This window comes from Bos indicus x Bos taurus, chromosome 24, assembly GCF_003369695.1.
Source record: "Bos indicus x Bos taurus breed Angus x Brahman F1 hybrid chromosome 24, Bos_hybrid_MaternalHap_v2.0, whole genome shotgun sequence".
NCBI lineage: Eukaryota > Metazoa > Chordata > Mammalia > Artiodactyla > Bovidae > Bos > Bos indicus x Bos taurus.
The window spans coordinates 48,341,630-48,352,377 of NC_040099.1; the positions used below are offsets into that span (position 1 = coordinate 48,341,630).

General features: G+C 43.7%; 1 pseudogene; it reads left to right on the forward strand.

Moving 5' to 3' along the window:
* The first annotated feature begins 9,892 nt into the window (after positions 1 to 9,892).
* On the forward strand, positions 9,893 to 10,432 carry LOC113883037 (annotated as a pseudogene).
* The last annotated feature ends 316 nt before the right edge of the window (positions 10,433 to 10,748 follow it).

Consider the following 10,748-nt stretch of genomic DNA (forward strand, 5'->3'; position numbering starts at 1 on the left):
ATCCTGGACTGTGAAGTCAAGTGGGCCTTAGAAAGCATCACTACGAACAAAGCTAGTGGAGGTGATGGAATTCCAGTGGAGCTATTTCAACTCCTGAAAGATGATGCTGTGAAAGTGCTGCACTCAATATGCCAGCAAATTTGGAAAACTCAGCAGTGGCCACAGGACTGGAAAAGGTCAGTTTTCATTCCAATCCCAAAGAAAGGCAATGCCAAAGAATGCTCAAACTACCGCACAATTGCACTCATCTCACACGCTAGTAAAGTCATGCTCAAAATTCTCCAAGCCAGGCTTCAGCAATATGTGAACCGTGAACTTCCTGATGTTCAAGCTGGTTTTAGAAAAGGCAGAGGAACCAGAGATCAAATGGCCAACATCCACTGGATCATCGAAAAAGCAAGAGAGTTCCAGAAAAACATCTATTTCTGCTTTATTGACTGTGCCAAAGTCTTTGACTGTGTGGATCATAATAAACTATGGAAAATTCTGAAAGAGATGGGAATACCAGACCACCTGACCTGCCTCTTGAGAAATTTGTATGAAGGTCAGGAAGCAACAGTTAGAACTAGACATTGAACAACAGACTGGTTCCAAATAGGAAAAGGAGTATGCCAAGGCTGTATATTGTCACCCTGCTTATTTAACTTCTATGCAGAGTACATCATGAGAAACGCTGGACTGGAAGAAACACAAGCTGGAATCAAGATTGCTGGGAGAAATATTAATAACCTCAGATATGCAGATGACACCACCCTTATGGCAGAAAGTGAAGAGGTACTCAAAAGCCTCTTGATGAAAGTGAAAGTGGAGAGTGAAAAAGTTGGCTTAAAGCTCAACATTCAGAAAACGAAGATCATGGCATCCGGTCCCATCACTTCATGACAGATAGATGGGGAAACAGTGGAAATAGTGTCAGACTTTATTTTTCTGGGCTCCAAAATCACTGCAGATGGTGACTGCAGCCATGAAATTAAAAGACGCTTACTCCTTGGAAGGAAAGTTATGGCCAACCTAGATAGCATATTCAAAAGCAGAGACATTACTTTGCCAACAAAGGTCCGTCTAGTCAAGGCTATGGTTTTTCCTGTGGTCATGTATGGATGTGAAAGTTGGACTGTGAAGAAGGCTGAGCACTGAATTGTTGCTTTTGAACTGTGGTGTTGGAGAAGACTCTTGAGAGTCCCTTGGACTGCAAGGAGATCCAACCAGTCCATTCTGAAGGAGATCAGCCCTGGGATTTCTTTGGAAGGAATGATGCTAAAGCTGAAACTCCAGTACTTTGGCCACCTCATGAGAAGAGTTGACTCTTTGGAAAAGACTCTGATGCTGGGAGGGATTGGGAGCAGGAGGAGAAAGGGATGACAGAGGATGAGATGGCTGGATGGCATCAATGACTCAATGGATGTGAGTCTGGGTGAACTCCGGGAGTTGGTGATGGATAGGGAGGCCTGGCATGCTGTGATTCATGGGGCCGCAAAGAGTCGGACATGACTGAGCGACTGAACTGAACTGAACTGAACTGAAAGGATAAGGTGAGAATGTGCCTGCTGAATGCTTGTAACCCAAATGAAAATCTACCAACAGCAGGTCATCTTAACCCAAAAGCCAGAAGTAACTGCTCACCTAGTCAGACATTCTCTTCCACTGATGTTTCTTCTTTTTCAGGAGAAAGTCAAGAGATACTGCCAAATGCACAGCAAAGCCATGGCTCTCTCCTCTTCTAGTTCTCTAGTACCATCAGCCACACAAGAAAAGATATCAGTTTGGCTCAGCTTATTGTTTCTGTCTGGTTCAGGGTTTTCCAGGTGGCACCAATGGTAAAGAATCTGCCTGGCAAGGCAGGAGACGCAAGAGATGAGAGTTTGATCCCTGGGTTGGAAAGATCCCATGAAGTAGGAAATGGCAATTCTCTCCATTTTTCTTGCCTGGAGAATCTTACAGACAGAGGAATCTGGCAGGCTACAGTCAATGGAGTCGCAAAGAGTTGGACACGAATGAGCGATTGAACACAATGGAGCGATCGAACATGCATGCACAAGAAGTCTTCAAGTGATTCCTTCTTCTAGTGGCTGCTTACAAATCACTTAATAATCTGTTTCACCCATCTTTGGCATTTTCCTGGTCGTTCATAATTTCTCCAAGATTAAGGATAGTGGTTTGATATCTGCAAATCCTTTTGTAGTTGGAATCCTCAAATGCTGAAGCGAATACATATTCCCTACTGTCATTATCCAGTAATCAAAATCATTTTAGCGACTTGATTTGGCTTCATGCTGCGCAATAGATGGGTTCTGGGGGAGCTATATATACATCACATTGTTATAAATTAATTCCTGTTTTAAATGAATGGGGAAAGCTCATCACAGAAGAGGATAATTCAGTGAATCCTTCTATAAAGCAAATAAATCCATTATATGAATAATCACCTTCTAATTTAGTTCTCTATGAATATGAAATGTTCAAATATTGAGAGTTTTTTCACATATGGAGATTATAACTGAACATTTGGTTATATTCAATCTCTTTTTTCTTCTTTAATATCATTATTGTCTTCATTATTTTTTATTGTCATTACCTGGAAAGTCACTAAATTTTAGGAGCAAAATAAAAGAACTGCATTGCTAGAATCTGTTCTGTTAATCCCTGCTGCTGCTGCTGCTGCTAAGCAGGTCTTATTCTGTGTTGAGGAATCTTGTAGCCTCTTTCAGTGGCATATGATTACTTGGTTATATGACCTTGGGTGAATCAATAATTATGTAAATTTCCTGGGTCTCCATTCCTTTATCTATAAAACAGGAATCATAAAGTTGGTGTAAGAATTAAGTGAGATAACTAACATAGAGATGGTTAATTTTCTGCATCAACTTGACTGGGCTAAGGGATGCCCAGGTAATCGTAAAACATTATTTCTGGGTGTGTCTGTGAGGGTGTCTCCAGAAAAGACTGGAATTTGAATTGGTAAATGTAATAAAGAAGATCACCCTCATTAATGTGGGTGGGCATCATTCAATCTACTGAGAGTTTGGCTGGAACAAAAAGGCAGAAAAAGGGCAAATTCTTTCTCTCTATTTGAGCTGAGAAACCCATTTTATCCAGCCTTCTGGCATCGGTGCTCCTGGTTTTCAAGTCTTTGGACCAGGACTGAATTATACCACTGGATTCTTTGGGTCTCCAGCTTGCAAATGACAGATCCTAGGACTTCTTGGTCTCAATAATTGTATGAGTCAATTCCTATAATAAACTCCCTCTTACATATTTACATATCCAACCTATTGGTTCTGTTTCTCTGGAGAACTCTAATACAAGTGGCTACCATGTGCTATGTACTCAATTAATATCAGTTACTATAACTGCTATTAATAGAAGTGTTATTAAACAGTGAGGTTAGACAGGCTTTCTCCTTAATGAAAAATTATTACGACCACTTCCGCCCATTCTGATGGGCTCTGTGGGAAAATAAAACAAGTAGAGGTTGGCAAGGACACGGAGACATTGGAACCCTTGCAGATTGTTGGTGTAAAGTAAAAATGGTGCAGCTATGATGGGAAACAGTATGGTGGTTCCTCACGAAACTGAAAAAAAGAACTACCATCTGATTCAGCAATTCTGCTCCCGGGTATGTGCCCCAAAGAATTGAAAGCAAGGTCTTGAGATATTCACACACACATGTTCACTGAAGTATTATTCACAACAACCAAGAGGTGAAAGCAGCCCAAATGTTCATTAACAGATGAAATGAATAAAGAAAATGGACAAGAGAATATCATTCAGCCTTAAAAAACAGGAAATTCTGACGCATGCGGTAACATACATGATCCTTGAGGACATCATGCCAAGTGAAAAAAGCTTGCCACAAAAGAGCGAACACTGATAAAAAAAAAAAAAAGAACCAATACTGTATCATTTCACTTATATGAGGCCCCTGCTTAAGCTCATGGAGAAGGAAATGGCAGCCCACTCCAGTGCTCTTGCCTGAAAAATTCCATGGGACTGAAGAGCCTGGTAGGAGCTACAGTCCGTGGGGTCGAAAAGAGTTGGGCATGACGTATAAGGCAATGGCACACCACTCCAGTACTTTGCATGGAGAATCCCATGCACGGAGGAGCCTGGTAGACTATAGTCCATGGGGTCGTTAAGAGTCAGACACGACTGACCGACTTCACTTTCACGCACTGGAGAAGGAAATGGCAAGCCACTCCAGTGTTCTTGCCAGGAGAATCCTAGGGACAGAGGAGCCTGGTGGGCTGCTGTCTATGGGGTTGCACAGAGTTGGACCCAACTGAAGCGACTTAGCATGCGTGCATGCTCAAGCTCAGTGTCTTTCAGATCAGATCAGATCAGTCGCTCAGTCGTGTCTGACTCTTTGCGACCCCATGAATTGCAGCACACCAGGCCTCCCTGTCCATCACCAACTCCCGGAGTTCACTCAGACTCACGTCTATCGAGTCAGTGATGCCATCCAGCCATGTCATCCTCTGTTGTCCCCTTCTCCTCCTGCCCCCAATCCCTCCCAGCATCAGGGTCTTTTCCAATGAGTCAACTCTTCGAATGAGGTGGCCAAAGTACTGGAGTTTCAGCTTCAGCATCATTCCCTCCAAAGAAATCCCAGGGCTGATCTCCTTCAGAATGGACTGGTTGGATCTCCTTGCAGTCCAAGGGACTCTCAAGAGTCTTCTCCAACACCACAGTTCAAAGGCATCAATTCTTCAGCGCTCAGCCTTCTTCACAGTCCAACTCTCACATCCATACATGACCACAGGAAAAACCATAGCCTTGACTAGACGGACCTTTGTTGGCAAAGTAATGTCTCTGCTTTTGAATATGCTATCTAGGTTGGTCATAACTTTCCTTCCAAGGAGTAAGCGTCTTTTAATTTCATGGCTGCAGTCACCATCTGCAGTGATTTTGGAGCCCAGAAAAATAAAGTCTGACACTGTTTCCACTGTTTCCCCATCTATTTCCCATGAAGTGGTAAGACCGGATGATCTTCGTTTTCTGAATGTTGAGCTTTAAGCCAACTTTTTCACTCTCCACTTTCACTTTCATCAAGAGGCTTTTTCATTTCTCTTCACTTTCTGCCATAAGGATGGTGTCATCTGCATATCTGAGGTTATTGATATTTCTCCCGGCAGTGTCTTTAGTCATGTCCAAATCTTTGAGACCCTGTGGACTGTAGCCAGCCAAGCTCCTCTGTGCATGGGATTCTCCAGGCAAGAATAATGGAGTGGGTTGCCATGCACTCCTCTGGGGGACCTTCTCTACCCAGGGACTGAACCCGCATCTTCTGCGTCTCCTGCATTGCTGACGGATTCTTTACTGCTGAGCCACTGTGAAAGCCCATATGAAGCCCCAGAGAAGTTAAATTCAGTTCAGTTCAGTTCAGTTGCTCAGTTGTGTCCGACTCTTTGCGACCCCATGGACTGTCGCACACCAGGCTTCCCTGTCCATCACCAACTCCCAGAGTTTGCTCAAACTCATGTCCATCGAGTCCATGATGCCATTCAATCATCTCATCCTCTGTTGTCCCCCTCTCCTCCTGCCTTCAATCCTTCCTAGAATCAGGGTCTTTCCCAATGAGTCAGTTCTTCACACCAGGTGGCCGAATGGGGACAAAAAGTAAAATGGTGGCTTCCCAGGGCTGTGAGGAGGCGAGAAGGAAGAGCTTTTGTTTGAGGGGTACAGAGTCTCAGTTTTGCAAAAGGAAGAGTTCTGTGGATGGATGGTGGTGATGGTAGTGTAACAATATGAGTGCTCTTAGTGCCACTGAATTGTGCGCTTAAACATAGTTAACATGATAAATTTATACGTATTTCATCATGATTTTTTAAGATTTAAAAATCCGAGGAGAAGGAAATGCCAACCCACTCCCGTATTCTTGCCTGGGAAATCCCACGGACAGAGGAACCTGGCGGGCTACAGTCCATGGGGTCGCACACATGACGGGGGTGGAGGAAGATGGGTCGATAGCAATAAACAGGTAGAACTACAAAAGTTTTTTTGAGAAAAATTCCTATCATTCCAAGATGGGAGGTTTTCTAGGCCTAGAAAATGGTATCATACCAGGTGGCAGGAGAATGAAAGAAAAGGAGAGGTGACAGTAGGGACAATGTGCTCTTTGGCGGAAATGAACAGGCTGCCATAGCTGACGGGTGGACCATGCAGGACGGGTTCACACGCACAAGCACCCCTGGAGCTAATTCCACGGCTGAGTAGCTTCACAAAGCACAGCTGAGGTTATGACCCGCATCTGGATAACTACAGCTTCCAGAGCCAGGACCTGCCCACGAAGCTGGTATTCAAAAATTGTAACTCAATGCACAGCAGAAGAGTTCATTGATGCTGACTGAGTAATTAAATTACACGGTGATTATTAGTCTGGTCAGCCAAAAAGATGACATCTGAATCTGAGTACTCAAAGTAGCCATGGACTAAAACTCCTCCCAGAAAAAAAAAAAAAAGAAAAAAACTATAACTAAATTAATGCCATTTTCCACCAATTATAGATGCCCTCCAGTGACTACAAGGTTGTCATGGCAACATGCCCACTGAAAGGGTATGTTTGATAAGGCCTGAACTCAAGGATACCAGGAACGGAGTGTTGTGAATCTTATCTCTACATCAGACCAACCTGTTTTCTGGGATGGAGGCCAGGAAAACTGTCACCAGTCTGCTCCTGTCTTCCGCCAGCTTATCCAAGGTTCCAGGCTGGTGGACCACCTCTCCTGCTGCCCTTTAGGGAGAGGAGCAGCCCCAACATCTCCCCACACTTTCCCTTCTCCTGGGATGGTCTCCCTTTCAGTGTCAGCCAACTGGCATCTTTCCATATTTTTCTGAAAATCTCCCCTGCCTCTTCTTCTAGGCAGGCTTCCATGACCAACTGGCAGTTCAGAGGTCGCTAGACCAGATTCAATTCCATTGCTTAGCTCTGCAGAGAAGGAAATGGCAACCCACTCCAGTATTCCTGCCTAGAGAATCCTGTGGACGGAGGAGCCTGGTGGGGTGCTGTCTATGGGGTAGCACAGAGTCGGACGTGACTGACATGACTTAGCAGCAGCAGCTCTGCACATCTCAGACTGTACAGAAACTCATCAAAAAAAAAAAAAAAAGGCAGAGCCCTTATTTTGGTTTAAGATGACACAAAATAAATTCAAGGGCTCCTTGAATTTAAGTACCCTTTATTCAAGTACCAAACCTGATCAAAACCAGTCAATGCTGTGAATCATATTTATACCATCAAAGCAGTCCAGAAAAGTTGCTGACAGAGCAAAATATTGTCAATCAGCTCTGATGTTGAATGTACCAGATGAGCTGCTATTTAAAGAAAGTATGGTTACTCCCTTTGTAAAAGGGGTAATCATCTCATAAAATATCGTTTGTGTAAACTCCTATTTTCATATACAAGGTGCATTTTAGAATTAAAAAAGCTGTCTTAAGTCCTTTCTGGAAAGAGTGGAGTATAAACAAATTTTTGATCAATACTGTCAACACGGAAAAACAAGAGGGGTGTGGGTATATGTATCTGCCCGTGGGTGGAGGAGGGATAGCACATCAGCCCCTCGAGCATCCAGTCTCTTCCTTATCCCCTAGGTTCCGCTGAGCTGGCAGTTCTTGTTCAGTCGCTCAGTCGTGTCCAGCTCTTTGAGACCCTGAGGACGGCAGAAGTAGCAGAGCTTGCGCTGAAAGTGCCGATGTGGGTTACCGGGACCTCCGCTCAGGCCAGACTGGACTCACTGGGCCTAGGACTGCGGTATGTTCCACTATGTCTGAATTATCACTCAGAAACAAAATCTAACCTCACTCTCCTGGGCCACAGAATAAAGTCCAAATTGCCAAGATTTTCATTCGAGATCCCACCCAGCCTATCCCCAGTAAAACAACAAAAACAACAATTGAAAAAGAAAAGTTAACCACCATTGAGCCCTAACGATGTGCTTTATATATGTGAGCTCTTTAATCCTCATGACAACTTACCAAGGAAAGCACGATTACTTTTCTGATTTAGAGAGGACAGAGAGCTCAAGTTGCCCAAGGCTGTCACCCGGTTATAAAAGGTGACAACAAGATTCACATTCTGGTCTGTGTACATCGAGTCCAGGCTCCAACCAGCTCCACAGCACTGCCTTTCTGGACTTACTGCCTCCTTCTTCCTTTTGCTAGTTCCCACTTATAAACTCCTGCCATCCACCCATGGGACAGCCACCTTCTTATCCCCTTCCCATGCAAATCACGCTCAGGCCTCAGACCTGTCTTGGGTCCCATTTCTCTGGTCAAACTTTCCCCTCCCCCCAGCTCTCAAGATTCCCTTTCTCTGGACAATAACCTGCCTATGTTGCACATCCTGCATGTTTCAGGCTTTAGTCTTATGCTGCCATGTCTGCTTAAGGTGTGTCTGTCTTTTCTTCTGAACTGAGGTCCTGTAAGCCTAGTTGTCTGCACATTTCTGTGTGTGCTTATCACTCTGCTGTGTAGGAGACATAGCAGATGTGGGTTTAATCCCTGGGTCAGGAAGATCCTCCGGAGGAGGAAAGGGTAACCCATTTCAATATTCTCACCTGGAGAATTCCATGGACAGAGGAGCCTGGTGGGCTACAGTCCATAGGGTTGCAAAAAGTCGGACACATCTGAGTGACTAAGCCTGCATGTATGCATGATATCTAACTCAGAGCGAACACATTGTATGTACCTTAGTAAACACTAGAGTTATAAAAAAGAAGTCATTTAAATGATTTTTCCAATAGTGTCTCTACAGACTTTTTAATGATACAGAAATGTGTGTTTTTAATTTTATTAATGGTTTAGCTGGATGAATAATGTATAAGTAATGCTATCTCAGCCATTATATGTAATAAATCACTGGTTTAAAACACAATAAAATAAAAAGTACTAGGGTAATAGATAAGTCAGAAAAGGAATGAAACAGTCGGATTTAGCTGACTGCCTCTTCATTATTTCCTGAGATCACTGTATTATTAACAAATTGGGAAACATGACAAATATTCCAAATCCAGGGTTTGGTATGTGGGTCCCAGGTGTGTGTGTCCCAAAACAAGCCACTGGAGTTCCAGAAGAAAATATTGTGATGTTTACTGATGGTCGCCTTCATGTTAAACTTATGCGGCATTTGGGAACCTGAGAGTGAAGCTCTAAGGGTGGGCCTTTCTTGGGATAACTAAACCTGCTGCTGGTTAGCTGCTTCAGTCCTGTCGACTCTGTGCGACCCCACGGACTGTAGCCCACCAGGCTCCTCTGACCATGGGATTCTCTAGGCAAGAATACTGGAGTGGGTTGCCATGTCCTCTTCCAGGGCATCTTCCTGATCGAGGGATCGAACCCATGTCTCTTATGTCTCCTGCACTAGCAGGCGGGTTCTTTATTGCTGAGCCACCAGGAAAGCCGCTGGATAACTAAACCTACAGCAAGAGAACAGGCTGGAGGGAAGCAGTTCTGAGGTTTTCTCGGTCACACATTTACGGAGTTTCTGAAGGGCAGTGGAGATTACTACCAGGCACAGCACAACCTCTATGCAGACAAGTGAACTGTAGAAATTCATTATTAGTCCATCAAGAAGCCCCCATAAGAGGGATTAACCTGGACACAGAAGTGTTGAATTGAAATCCTCAGAGTGTTTTTTACAAGAGGTCGAATCTGGATGGGGTAAACCTCAGGGTACTTCCTTTCTATTGCTTCAACATTATTGGATTGAAGAATTGCTGCTTCTTGTTTCGAGGTTCATTGCATTTCCCGTTACTCTCAACTTCATACTCGAAAGGACTTAAGAATTTCAAGTGGAGTATACTGAAGTAGACTCAGTATCTTTGCATCATTTCTGTATTCAATTTTTTAAATTCTTTCATATCCCTATTGAGTGTTTTTTAACTGAATAAACGTGGCTCGAATGAACCACCCAGCTCCTGTGGAAATTACATAAAGATGAGACTTTATTACACACAATCCAACTAATGTGACCTTAAACAAATTTATAGAGGAACTATATATAGAGTTTATATATATATAAATATATATTAAAATATATATATATATATAAATGTATAGAGGAACTATTTATAGAAGCAACTTATGACTCTTACCCCTGTGGAGAAAGAAGGCATCCATGTTCTCAACTGGCATTTTGAAAATGGCACACAACCATCTAACCAGATTGTCGATGATTGTCTTGTGAAAATTAAGTTTTGTGAAGACCCTGGTCGTTGCGTTGCTCTTCGTTGTGTGGCAGGCCTCGGCAGAGTTCCAGCACCTGTCGCCCCAGCAGTAACTGAAGGTGGAATGAAATATGACGATACAGTACAGTTCATAAGACGAAAGTGGCTAGGAGCTTTGAACAGCAAGCAGCTTTTGTGTTTGGGGAAGTATGGTCCTAAAATGCGGCTGTGCTTCAGACTCCAATGGTCATGGAAACAACTGTTGCATTTGATAAAACCGGCTGTGTGATGCCATTGCTCGGAAATGGAACCTGAGATGGGATGGAATTTGTCGTAGATATTAGCCAGCACGTTGGCTTGGTGAATAAGTCTGATGAAGCTTCCATGCTATGTTATGCTATGCTAAGTTGCTTCTGTCATGTCCGACTGGCTCCTCTGTCCATGGGATTCTCTAGGCAAGAATACCGGAGTGGGTTGCCATGCCCTCCTCTAAAGCATCTTCCCGACCCAGGGATCAAACCCATGTCTCTTACATTTCCTGCATTGAAAGGCAGCTACTTTATGACTAGCGCAACCTGGGGAGCCTGA